We start from the raw sequence: 5,771 nt of genomic DNA on the forward strand, positions 1-5,771 counted from the left end.
TCAGCAGGAAAGGACAGGAGGGCCATGCTGAGAGTTTGTGCCTTTAGATCTGGAAAATCTAACGCTGAGCTGCGTGGTTCACTCTGATAACTTTCCCTTGTCACCACCATTCGTATTTCGTGGCATTGGCCCTTGTTCTTTGTTTTATTTAGTGTTCTGTCTTTTCCCCTTATTCATCCTCACATTCTCTTCTCTGAAATTACTAATACAACCAAACAGATTAGGCATTCTACTAATTTCATCTTGACAAAATGCTTTCCCAAAGCCTCTTTCACCAGCGGCAGCTGCTCAAGGACAGGCCCGCCCTCCGCGAGCAGCGCAGATCCTGGCTCCGGACCTTCCTTCGCGAAGCTGGAGACTTCCTCAGTGCCTTCCTTGTGTTGGACCGTCTGTCTCCTGGATTCCCTGAATTCCTTTTTTTTTCTGGTTCACCCTCTTGTTTTAGATGACGTGGAGTTCTTTACTTTGTCCCCAGTGTTCTTTTTTTTTTTTTTTAAAGATTTTATTTATTTATTTGACAGAGATAGAGACAGCCAGCGAGAGAGGGAACACAAGCAGGGGGAGTGGGAGAGGAAGAAGCAGGCTCATAGCAGAGGAGCCTGATGCGGGGCTCGATCCCACAACGCCAGGATCACGCCCTGAGCCGAAGGCAGACGCTTAACCGCTGTGCCACCCAGGCGCCCCTGTCCCCAGTGTTCTGCACTCTCACTGCAATGGCCTCGCTGTGGTTCATTTTCAGCCGTCTGGTGGGCCTCCCAAGGACCCTTTCAATCTAGACTCACATGTCTTTCCGTTCTAAGATATTTTCTTGAATTATTTGTTTGGCTTTTCTCCACTCTGTTTTCTCTTTCTGGAACACGTTTTCTTTCTTTTTTTTTTTTAAATAAATCGATGGCCTTATTATTATTATTTTAAGATTTTATTTATTTATTTGACAGAGAGAGAGGCAGCGAGAGAGGGAACACAAGCAGGGGGAGTGGGAGAGGGAGAAGCAGGCTTCCCGCTGAGTAGGGAGCCTGATGTGGGGCTCGATCCCAGAATGCTGGGATCATGACCTGAGCCGAAGGCAGATGCTTAACGGCTGAGCCACCCAGGCGCCCCTGGAACATGTTTTCATGCCTTTGGTTTTTTTCGCTGTTCATCTTTTTAAAAAAATCTTTTCCCAGGGCCCCCTGGGTGGCTCAGTGGGTTAAGCGGCTGCCTTCAGCTCAGGTCATGATTCCAGGGTCCTGGTATTGAGCGTGTAGGCTCTCTGCTCAGCCGGGAATCTGCTTCTCCCTCTCCCTCTGCCCCTCCACTGTGTTCTTACTTTCTCAAATAAATAAATTAAAAAATAATAATAACTAAAAATTTTTAAAAAATCTTTTCCTCCACTTTTTCTTTTCTTTGTGTTTTTAGTCTACTTTCTGGAAGATGTTAACTTTATCATTCAACTTTTCTGTAGTTTTTCATTCTTACTCTCCACCATTTGTGCCGAGTTAGTTTTCACTCTTTGTTTTTTTTTGTTTTTTTTTTAAAGATTTTATTTATTTATTCAACAGGATAGAGACAGCCAGTGAGAGAGGGAACACAAGCAGGGGGAGTGGGAGAGGAAGAAGCAGGCTCATAGCGGAAGAGCCTGATGTGGGGCTGGATCCCATAACGCCAGGATCACGCCCTGAGCCGAAGGCAGACGCTTAACCGCTGTGCCACCCAGGCGCCCCAGTTTTCACTCTTTGACTATCCGTTCTTTATAACACCCTGTCCTTGTTTCATGGTTATTGATATCTTCTCTTACCTCTCTGACAATAATATATTGGATGAAGTTTTCTTCTCTCTCCTGTTCTCTTTCTTCCAAGATACTTTTTGCTCTGTCATAAAATAGCATACCTCAAGCGTAGTGGCTCCTGGATATCTGCTCATATTTAAGAATGGGGGATGGGCACCTGGGTGGCTCAGTCAGTTAAACCTCTCCCTTCAACTCAGGTGGTGATCCCAGGGTCAGCAGGGACCCTGCCTCTCCCTCTCCTTCCTCTCCTCTCCTGGTCTGATCTCTGTTGCTATCTTTGTCGCTATCTCTGCCTGTCTCTTCTCAAATAAATTAGATAAAATATTAAATATTTAAAAAAAAGAGTGGGGTAATAAAAGGATGCTAGAAGCCCTGTGTATGTGGGGGAGGGGTGGTGGTCGGCCATCCTTTGTGCTATAAAAGTGATCCAGTAAATCCCTGTATCTTTTTTTTTTTTTAAGATTTTTAAAATTTATTTGACAGATAGAGACAGCCAGAGAGGGAACACAAGCAGGAGGAGTGGGAGAAGGAGAAGCAGGCTTCCTGCTGAGCAGGGAGCCGGAGAATCCTGACCTGAGCTGAAGGCAGAAGCCCAACGACTAAGCCCCCCAGGTGCTCCCATCAGTATCTTTAAGGCTATTGCCAGAGGCTGGTGAAAGCCTCAGGGAAGGCTTTTTCCTTTTCTTCACAGTGGGTACGAAGCTGGTTGCTGATGTCTGAGAGACTAGTAGGGAAAAAATCTTGTTAAATCTGCAAAATTTCAATATTATCTTCATTTTTAGTAGGGTACACCATCCTTAACTAGGCTAGAAACTGTTTCTCTTCCCCCAAAGAAATCGGCAGTGCTCTGCTAAAGAGAGTTCAAATAGAATGTCTGTGGCTCTAGGGGTTTCGTCTTTGTGTTTCAATGGTCTAATTTGGGAGCGCCAGACTGGCTCAGTGGGTGGGACCTGTGAGTCTTGATCTAGGGATCGAGGTCAAGCACCATGTTGGGTGTAGAGATTACTTAAAAAAATAAAATCTTAAGGGGCACCTGGGTGGTGCAGTTGGTTAAGCGTCCAGATGATTCTCTTGATTTCAGCTCGGGTCATGATCTCTGGGGCTCCATGCTGATTGTGGAGCCTGTTGGAGAATCTCTCTCTCTCCCTCTGCCTCGTCCGTCTCTTGTGCTCTCTCACTCCCTGAAAAGAAAAGAAAAGAAAAGAAAAAAGAAAAGAAAAGAAAAGAAAGAGAGAATAAAGAAATATTTTCATGTGTATTATTTAATACACACACACAAACTTACTTGGTAAAAAACAGTAGGAAGAACATGTTATTCTCCCCTTATTGCAGATAAAGGCATTAAGCTCATAGATGTTAAGATTTTTTTTTTTTTAATCACACAGCAATTCCTTGAAAGAGCTTATTTTTTGCTTCCTGAAAAACTCTGGCTATTAAAAGCACAAGCTCCCAGTATCCAGAAAAATCATCTTTGCCCAATAGTATCTGTTCCTGTGTCTCATCTTTGCTAATTGGGCTCTCCTCCAGGGATCTTCCCTTCTGTCTTGAGGTGTGCTCTCCCACACCAGAGGCTCCCCACCACCTTGAAGACCTTCTGTTTCCTTGCTGCGTGGGAAGGCTGTGGGTGGAAACTTGCAAGTCCAGCTGTGTGACCTTGGGCAAGTTACCAACCTCCCTCCAGGTGCTTCAGTGTACTCACGGGTCAAGGAGAGCTAGCAATAGTCCCTACCTTATAAGATCACTACAAGGATTTAATTAGTAAATATTTATAATTCCCAATAAATTTTAGGTGTTATCATTTCATTGTTTTAAACTCGGGGATCAGAGAACCTTATTTATCTTCTTTTGAAGTGGTATGTCCAATGCTTCAAACCTTCCACCAGAGTTAAGTCTCCTCTAGTTTCCTGAAGGTTACATATACCAATGGTATATAATTCATGGTATTGATGGGGGAAAGCAATGTTTTAATGAAAATACCTCTCAAATGTTTGTGTAACCATACACCATCTTTAATTCTGAAAACCTCTCCTGTCTCCAGTTTTGGGGTCATACGCGCCTGTCCTTTCAGACTTCGTTCCCTTTAGGTTAGGCTTTGTAATCACTAAAAGACACTTTGGTTCCCTTTTTCTGCTCTGTGCCCAGATTTTTAAACACAAGGCCAGTTCTGCTTCTGATGGTTATCTTCAATAAAGTGTAAAAAGCAGAGCCCTGTTCCATATTTTACAGTCTCTGCGCTTGGCAGAATATTCTCCCAGAACGGCCTCTCCTTTTTACACCGTGGCTTGCTGTCGTCAGGTGGTACACCTCTGCGACTAGACGTGCTCACTGCCACGCCCCCAAGAAGGCTGATGGCCCCAGAAGGCCAAGAGGTTTGCAGGTCCTGCTGGTTGGTCTCCTAGGTCTGACCCTGCTTCGGTTCATCGTTTCTGATCCTGTGTCCAGGTGTGCGCTCCCAGCAGTTCCCCTCTCTGCTTCTGTCTCCACATCTGGGTCCTCTACTCCCCTGGCCCAGGTAGCTTCTGGCTGATGCAGTAACTCCAGCCTCAGGACCCACAGCCCTCCTCTGGCTTTCTGCACTTCCCAGCTGAGTCCTGAGCCAGAGTCTCCGGAGCCAAGCGTTTGGGATGTGAATATTAGCTCTTACTTTTAACCAAAGCTTTTGGAAAGAGTTCTGCTCTGGTACCTTAAAAAAATCTTCTAATGACTTACATTCAAAATGGGTGATTTTTCCCTTCCTACCCTTCTGTTAGTCAATTGGTCTGTCTTTACTACTTGTTTCTTGTGATTTCACGGACTTGTAAAAAAATTAATCTTGAACTTGTGATGAGGGAATTGTTAGTTCCTCTGTATTTTCACTTTTGGATTTCTTCTTGTTTATGAAACGATGACCTTTTTACTTTTTAGAGAAGATGATGACAAGGGGCCCCAAGGTTCCAGACGTTTAGAGACAGCAGAAGTGGAAGTGCTGGAGGGTTTGTGGGTGTCTCTGGGGTAGAAGGCCTTAGAGGGGGCAGGGCAGGAGGGGTACTCGGCAAGTCTGTGGAGCAGGCGTGTGCTGCAGAAGTCACTGGGATGGTCTCAGATGTCCTATTTAGCTTCACTCGGACGCTATGTCACAATTGTTATTTCCAGTAGTAGTAACGGCTACTCTTTCTGGAGAACTTACTATGCACCGGGCACTTTGCATACATTCTCACAGTGGACCCTATGTAGTCATTGATTTGTGACCTCCATTTTCAGATCAGGACACTGAAGTATAGAGAGTTTAAGTAACATCGTCAAGGCCACACAGCTGCGAATGGCCAGGCCAGGGTGCAAAGGTAGGCTTGACTCCAGCGTCTGGGTATCAGGACTTGGTCCCACTCTTCTCTCCCCCCGGAAGCTTCTGCCTCTTGCCCTCTCGCCCATCCTCCCTGCCCCCTTGCTCTTGCCTCATACTTCTCTACTTCCTCAACTGTCCTGCTCCCACATCCCTGAATTTTCCCCCTAAAACGTTTACCCTCTTTTATATGTACCTTTTCACCCTCTGTCTAGAGGGTTGCCCCACAATTCCCAGTCACCTTTGGAGGAGGGCTATACTTCCCAAAGTTCATGAGCAGATTTTGGAGTGCCTCCTTGTGGTGCTTGTTGTCTAAGACTATGCTCTGGACCCTACAAAGACACCCCAAACATAAACACACCCGTATCCTCCCCTCAAACCTAGAGAAGCCCACACACATGCATAAACTCACACAAACACATAGACACACACAAACATGCGTAGAACTGCCTCACAAACACATACTTAATGCCCACATGCACACGTGCACAGAGGCACGCGAACACATACAAACACACACAGAAATCGCCCCACAAGCACATCAGTGCACACACGCACACATGTAAACACGTACTCTCAGGCCCACTTGCTGCCTCGGCTCTGCCAGACCCCGTCTTCCTTGCCTCTCTTTGGAGGCCTGAGCAGCATGAGGCTGGGAGGAAGTGAAACCCGAGCTGACAGGAA

Source organism: Ursus maritimus, unplaced genomic scaffold (genome assembly GCF_017311325.1).
Source record: "Ursus maritimus isolate PB19 unplaced genomic scaffold, ASM1731132v1 scaffold_26, whole genome shotgun sequence".
Classification (NCBI taxonomy): Eukaryota; Metazoa; Chordata; class Mammalia; order Carnivora; family Ursidae; genus Ursus; species Ursus maritimus.